The 8,358-nt window shown below is 36.5% G+C and overlaps 1 pseudogene; it reads left to right on the top strand.

Moving 5' to 3' along the window:
* Nucleotides 1-6,737: 6,737 nt before the first annotated feature.
* Nucleotides 6,738-7,732, top strand: LOC141559623 (small ribosomal subunit protein uS2-like; annotated as a pseudogene).
* The last annotated feature ends 626 nt before the right edge of the window (nucleotides 7,733-8,358 follow it).

The following is an 8,358-nucleotide window of genomic DNA, read 5'->3' as shown; positions in this document are numbered from 1 at the left end:
AAGGGGGAATGAATACCCTTTACTTTCATTTCATTGGCTCAAAGAGGGAGTAATATACACACTCAATTATGTACAGAAATCTATCTTACCCTAAAGTAAAAAGTAGGGGAAGGGAATAAAAGAAACAGGGGATAAAAAGGAAGGCAGATTGAGGTAGGGGGGTCATCAGAAGCAAAACACTTTTGAGGAGGGACAGAGTGAAAAGAGAGAGAATAAAATAAATAGGGAGGCAAATAGGATGGAGGGAAATACAGTTAACAATAATAATTATGAAAAAATTGAAGCAAATTTCTCTAATAAAAATTTCATTTCTCAAACATACAACATTGAGTTAAATTCAAGAAAAATAAGAGCCATTCCCTAATTGATAAATGAATAAAGATATGAACAGTTTTCATATGAACTCAAAGCCATCTATAGCCAGCCATATGAAAAAATGTTCTAACTCATTAATTAGAGAACTACAAATTAAAACAATTCTGAGATATTAGACTAATTAATAGGACAGAAAAGTAAAATGATAAATGATGAAGGGAATGGGAGAAAAATGTGATATTAATGCATGGTCAGTGGAGTAATGAATTGATTTAACCATTCTGTAGAACAATTTGGAACTATGCTTAAAGGACTGTTATGAAACCAGGCATACTGTGATCTAGCAATAAATACCACTACTAGGTCTATATCCCAAAAGATTAAAAAAAAAAAAAAAAAAAAGGAAAGGAAAGGACAGATATACAAAAATATTTATAGTAGCTCTTTTCTAAGGGCAAAGAACTAGAAATTGAGGGAATGCCCATATCTGGAAAATGGTTGAACATGTTGTGGAATATGATTGTGATATAATGATGAGCAGAATACTTTCAGGAAAAATTGGAAAGACTTGCATGGACTGATGCAAAGTGAAATGTACCATGTACAAAATAATTGCAATATTGTAAGATGATCATTTGGGAAAGACAGCTATTCTTAGCAATAAAATGATCCAAGGCAACTCTGAAGGACTTAAGATGGAAAATGCTCTCCATCCCCAAAGAAAGAACTGATCTGCTGAGAAATGCAAATAAAGACAACTCTGAAGTGCCCCTACACACATTTCAGATTGGCTAAGATGACAGGAAAAGATAATGATGAATATTGGATGGGATGTGGGAAAACAGGGAGACAAATACACTGTTGATGGAGTTGTGAACTGATCCAACTATTCTGAAGAGCAATATGGAACTATGCCCAAAGTGCTATTGAACTGTCCATATCCTGTAACGTGCTGTTGTCTCCAGAGACTGCCGATTGCTCTCTGGTCTAGAGAGACTTCTTCCTTCAGAGAGCCGCCTCAAGTCTGGCCTAGAGCAGAGACTCTCTATCTCTGGAGTGCTGCCCTCTTTTAGCCTTCCAGAGAATAGGTGTGGGATAATGCAAGGGCTTCTGGGAAAAATTACTTCAACCAATGAACTTGCTCCTCCCCAGGAGTTCACAAGTAAAACTCCCAGTAAAGGCGTTACTAGAGCATTGTTAAGTATCGACTTAGCACTTAGTAAAAACCTAATATCTCATTATCTCATTAGCACTTAGTAAGAACCTAACAATATCCTTTGATCCAGCAGTGTCTTTACTGAGACACAGGCCCAGTATCCTGAAGAGATTATAAAAAAAGGAAAATGACCCATATGGAAAAATATTTGTAGCAGCCCTTTTTGTAGTGGCAAGGAATTGGAAACTGAGTGGATGTCTATCAGTTGGGGAATAATTGAATAAGTTATGATATATAAAAGTTATGGAATATCATTTTTTCTATAAGAAATGATCAGCAGGATTTCAGAAAAGCTTAGAGAGACTTGCACGAACTGATGCTAAGTAAAGTAAGCAGAACCAAGAGAACATTGTATACAAAAACAATAAAATTATATGATGATCAATTCTGATGGATGTGGCTCTTTTTAACAGAGAAGTGATTCAGGCCAGTTCCAATAGTCTTGTGATGAAGAGAGCCATCTGCACCCAGAGAGAGGACTTGTGTGGATCACAACATAGTGTTTTCACTTTTTTTATTGTTATTTGCTTGCATTTTGTTTTCCTTATCATTTTTCCCTTTTTGATCTGATTTTTCTTGTGCAGCAAGATAATTGTGGAAATATGTATAGAAGAACTGCACGTTTAACATATATTGAATTACTTGCCATCTAGAGGAGAGGGGAGGGAAAGGAGGGAGAAAAAAATTTGGAACATAAGGTTTTTCAAGGGTGAATGCTGAAAGCTATATACATGTTTTAAAAACATTTTTTTTTTAAAGAAAGAACTTATTTGAATAATCAGAATCCAGATTGAAGCATCCTTTTTCTATTTTATTTTTCTTGAGTTTTTTTGTCTATGTTTTTTCACAACATGATTATTATATAAATATTTTACATGACAACACATATATAACAATTGCTTGTCTTCTCAATAGAGATGCAGAGAAGGAGGAAGGGAGAGAATTTGGAATTTAAAGTTTTAAGATTAAATGTTAAAATAATTTTTATGTGTAACTGGGGAAAATAAAATACTAAATAAAACTTTAACAAAAAGAAATGCAAGATGTACAACTTTGGAGACTATCACAGATGTTAACGTTCACAAATATGTACAGATTTGTATCTGACCTGTGGTAGAGCATTCTGAGCTCAAATTGATCTGATTAGCTATAGTTAGAACATATTGTAATTTGGTAACAGAGTGTTATAATTTTGGTTCTCTTCAATAACAGAAGAAAACACACAAGTGTTATCCTCACTTTAAAGTGTAAGGTCTTTGTGAGTAGTCAGTCAATAAAATTTTATTACATATCTACTATGTACCAGTCATGTAGTATATATCTACTATATATCAGGAAATGTGATATCGAGGGAGATACAAAGAAAGTAAAAAACTGACCTTTACCTCTACAATCTTACAATCTAATGGAGGATGGAGGATGCTGGATTCTTGGAGACCACAGTTCCATTCAGCCCTGGGACCAAACATGGATCCATTGGTCCCAGTATATCTCCCCATTTTAATAAATTATTAAATACTCTCTAATCTCTATCTTGTTCAGTTTCTCCGGCATTAAAGAATGACTAAATAAAAACTCTCATCCACTCTCATCTAGTGACTTGAAATTACCATCATGTTAAAATATGTGAGTCATAGTTCATAGTTTGAAAGAACTTAAAGGGATTTTCTTAAAGCAACAAAAAAGTTTATTTACACTTTGGGTGTTGGATTTTGGGGTGTTGATTGGTTAGCCTCAAAAGGAAGTCTAGCAAATTATAGTTTGGGGGCTTAGCTAGCAGGCTAACAGTCTACAAAGTTGTAAAAGAAAGATTAGAAGGAGCCAGGTAAGAGGACTACTTGCCTTTTCCTCCAGGTAAGAAGACAGGATGTCTTTTAGTAAGGTATTGTCAGACAATTTTTTGCAGAGGACAAATGAGGAACAACAGAAAAGAGGTTTTATTGTTTCCTTCTGCAGATGTGCAGTTTTTAGTAGACCTTCAGCTCTGACCTATCATCTCCCTGCTTTCTGTCTTTTAGGGAGAGGAAACTCTAGAGATAAGGGCTGGGAACTCATCAATGTCAATTAAAGGATCCCTTTTCTTCTAGACACATTTATACTTACCATAGTTAATATAGCAACACTTTCACAATCTTCATGTTATTAGAAAGCAATACTATGATAATATCAATACCCTCAGAAAGGGAAGTATTTTCAGGTCTTTGCCATAATGTGATAGTATGAAACAGATTTCATGTACCCTTGGGGAAGTATAGTGAATGCATATTGGACTACTTCCTATATAAAAACAAATTATTCTTGTCCAGTCTCAAATATAGAAATAGAGAAAGAAACACTGACAAGTTTGATATCCCCATGGCATTTACCGTGGACTGGGACTACCCTGAGCTACAATGTTGATGAGTTCAGGAACAGCTAGAGAAATAGATGTAACGATTTTTTTTTTTTTTTCAGATTCTCATAGTCCACTACAAGCTACTAGTACCCATCTCCCTTCCTCATAGGTAAGACAGGCTTGTTGTAAGGAAATATGGGCTTAGAAAGTGTTCTCCATCACTAGAGAAAAATAGTTTTCACTTCTTTAGGGATCCAATGTTATCTACATGGGATGGTTCCAGGAAATTCTAAGGTTTTCTATTTAGTTTTACCCAGAATAAAATGCTTAGAGATTGCTGAAAAGTCTCACCCAAACAGCCCTTCTTTCCATGGGCTACCTTCTAGGTTGTTGCTAAATCATTCTCAGTGACCCCATTTGAGGTTTTCTTGGCAAAGATACTAAAGTGATTTTCCATTTCCTTCTCATTTTATAAATGAAGAAATTGAGATAAATAGGGTTAAGTGACTTGTTCAGGGTCACACAGCTAGACTGGATTTGAACTCAGGTCCTCTGACTCTGGGTCCAGCACTCTATCTACTGTGCCACCTAGCTACCTTTGTAAGACTGTTCCAGGAAATTAAGCATTTGGCTACTAGAAGTTCTTTCAGCTCCACCCAGGTTCTGCCCCATTTGGATCACTTAGGAAGGCTATGGGAGTATTGATTAATCCTTTAATTTAGGAGCAACATCCAAAGTAAGAATAATGTCATACTCCTTTGCCCACCTAGCAGGGTCTTTGCTGGCAGACTGTGATCACATTCAGAATGTCTATTTTCATTGATAGAAATGTTTGTTCAAGCCACAATTGTCCCAGTATTTTACTTACATTTCATTAATTGATCCTACTTGGGCCTAAATAGTTGTGTGTTGTGAAAGAACCATAGCAAAGGTCTGAAGCCATTTGGTAAGGCTTCCCTCAAAAGGTGGGATCTAATTGCTCCGGAAATAGATAGTGAATATGATGTGGAAGGCCTTAGGAGAGAAACAAAAAAATCCAACACATTAAATCCATTTCCTTTAGAAGCTTCATTCCCCATCTGAGGGAGATCCCCATCTGAGAACTGGTTGCAAGGGGAATGATTTTTTTTTTTTTTTTTTTTTTTTTAAATAAAGTACAGGTGTGGGTAATTCCCCATTTCAGCTATCTAAAAATGGACAAAATACATATCCCTCAAGGAACTTTAACAAATTTAGTTGATTTGCTAAAAGGAGAGTCTTATAAAGATCCCCAAGGCTATGGAAATATATAGCAGAAGCCTTTCAGCAGGGACTGCCCAGGTTTCTATTTGAATTCTTCTAACACCCAGAGGGCTGTGGCTCTCTGCTTGTCCCTTCAGGGCAGAAATCAACTAGGCATGCTGGTGGGGGTTTGGGAGGAATAAAAGGATTATCCTGGGACTATCTAATCCCTAGTAGGAGTTCCCATATCTTTGCCCTTTTTCCTGCTCTCCGGTTTCAGTCTCAGGTTCTGAAAATTCCTGGAAATATGGAGCCTATGATTTTATGAAATGGTTTAGATTTTTCTGCCCGTAGTTGTTTAGTTATGGCCACTTTCTGTGCTGCCTAAAGCAATTTTCTTATATAGTCAATTCTCTTTTATCCATGTCCTTTTGAAATCATCTATTTCCTCATTCTTACAGCATAATAGGTTTTTTTTTTTTTTTTTTTTTTTTTTTATCACATTCATATACCACAATTTAACCAGCCATCCCTTATAAGTGTTCCCTCAGTTTGTATTTTTTTGTTACCTCAAAATAGCTAATAGGTTGTGCAGTGTAGAGAGTACCAGACATAGAGTTAGGAAGACTCATGTTTCTAGGTTCAAATCTGGCTTCAGACAGTAGTTGTCTGACTCCAGGTAAATCAAGTAATCTTGTTTGCCTCAATTTTCAGGAATCTAAAATGAGCTGGAGAAGGAAATGGAAAACCACTCTAGTATCACCACTCTAGTATCTTTGCTAAGGAAACCTCAATTGAGATCATAAAAAGTCATACATAACAGAAACAACTGAATAACGACATAAATGACTTTTTCCTATGTCTTTGATTTCTTTAGACCTTGTTTAGTCATCATTTTTTAAATGATTAAAAGATACTGGAGTGGTTTGCCATTTCCTTCTCCAGCTTACTTTATAGATAAGAAAACTGAGACAGGTTAAATGACTTGTCCAAGGTCACATAGATAATAAATGTCTGAGTTTGGATTTGAGCTCAGATCTCTTTGATTACAGCCCCAACACTAAATCCATTGAGCCATCTGACTGATCCATCTATATATTTACATATGTAATTTATATTTCTATGCAGCCGCTGAGGTAATTTGTTTGTCTTGACCCTGTAATTTGCTATAAGAAATTAATTTTTTCATACCCATTGCTTGAGTTCTGTTCTCTGGGGTCAAACAGAACAAACTAAAAATCTATTCCATTTGATAATCCTTAAAATCTTGAAGACAACATCATGCTTCTCCTGAATCTTTTCTTCTACAATCTAAATAATCTCATTTCTTTTTGAAGTGAACAGCATAGAGTATGTTTTGTTTATCATCCTCTTACTTTAATATTTTTACTCACAGATCCTTTGATCATAAGTCAATTTTAATTGTGAAGAGATTTTCTATCTTTTTTTTTGTCCCTGGGTCATCACTTGGTAAAGATGTGAAAAAAAATTGAAATGATCCAATGTGAGTCAGCTAAAAGAAGAAGGCTTTAATAGATGGTTTCAGGATACCATATAAAGAAGTCAGTTACTGTTCTTTCCATGCTACCGAGAAGAGGTAGCATGTCTTGTCCTCAGTTTCCATCATAACTTTAAAAAGAAACTTTCACAATGTCCAGAGCCCTAGATGTCTTGCATATGAAGGAGGAGGATATCCTCAAATTCCTTGCTCCAGGAACTCATTTGGATGGCACCAATTTGGACTCCAGATGGAACAATACATCTACAAAAGAAAGAGTAAAGGCATCTACTTCATTAATTTGAAGAGAACTTGGGAAAAGCTTCTGCTGGCAGCTCTTGCCGTTGTTGGCATTGAAAATCCAGATGATGTCAGTGTCATCTCATTTAGGAACAATAGCCAGCAAGCTGTTTTGAAATTTGCTGCTGCCACTGGCACCACACTTATTGCTGGATGATTCACACTGGGCACCTTCACTAACCAGATCCAGGAAGCTTTCAGGGAACTCGCTGCTTAGTGGTCACTAATCCTTGGACAGATCCCTAGCCTGTTACTGAAGCATCATTATGTTAACCTTCCTAACATTGCATTGTACAATTTCTTACTTAGCTATGTGGACATTGCCATTCCACCTAACAACAAGGGAGTTCACTTAATGGATCTGATATGGTGGATGCCTGCTAGTGAAATTATACATATGGGTGGATATTTCCCGTGAACACTGATGAGAGGTTACTTCTATCAGGATCCAGAAGGGAATGAAAAGGAAGAGCAGGTTGCAGCTGAGAAGGCAGTAACAAAGGAGGAGTTTCAGGGTGAACTGACTATACCTGCCCCAGAATTTACCTACTCAACCAGAGGTGACTAATTGGCTTGAGGGAGTACAGGTGCCATCTGTGCCCCATTCAGCAATTCCCTACTGAAAATTGGAGTGCTTAACTGGCTACTGAGGAGTGGTCTGCAGCTTTTACTGCTCAGGCCATTGATTGGGTAGGAACCACCACAGAGTGGTCTTAAATTTTACCCCAGGTAGTCTAATAGTGTTGGAAAAATACTGATGAAGAGTAAATATTGGTTTCTTACCAAAACATAGTCAGGAAATCAGATTTTTTCCTTTTTCTACACTTGCTATGAATTTATTTTGTGATGTGGGGGATCTTTTCTTTTATTCTCATGATAATGGGTGTGCAAATCATTGCCTTTGAGATTCTTGGATGGAAAGTTCTATATCTATTTTAATCCAAAGAAATGGCATTTTCCAGGGCAACCCAATATCTTTCTTTAGACTTCAAGTGACAAATGGGTTTTACAATAATGATGATTACTTGAATCTGAGAAATTGTTCAACTAATACAGGCTTGTCTTTTGGACTTACTTTTCATTTATTGTACCATTGCTCAGAATTATTCTGGTTGGAAATGTTGCAGTAGGAATCCTCCTATCATGCAAAATTACTTAGATTTGCTTATCAAAGGAAGACATGTCTTCCTGAATACTAAGTTTTAAGAAATATCAGGCTCATTTGTTCCTTTGCCCATGACATTAAATCAGCCATCAGCTTTGCTTTATCCACATCTCTCCTCTTGCATTTTAGTAATATTCATCAGGAGGATGACTCTTTTTGGACATAGAAGTCTCTCTGTCTCAGTCCTTCTCTCCCTCCCTCTCCCTCTCCCTCTCTCTTTCCTTCCCCCCCGCCCCACCACTATTAACATTAGGGCATACTGGGAAAGTTTATGAAGTAGATAAAGTTTGACTCTTCACTGACTTCTC

Source organism: Sminthopsis crassicaudata, chromosome 3, assembly GCF_048593235.1.
Source record: "Sminthopsis crassicaudata isolate SCR6 chromosome 3, ASM4859323v1, whole genome shotgun sequence".
NCBI lineage: Eukaryota > Metazoa > Chordata > Mammalia > Dasyuromorphia > Dasyuridae > Sminthopsis > Sminthopsis crassicaudata.
The sequence above is the reverse complement of the archived record's forward strand: the minus strand, read 5'-3'. Positions and strand labels throughout refer to the sequence as shown.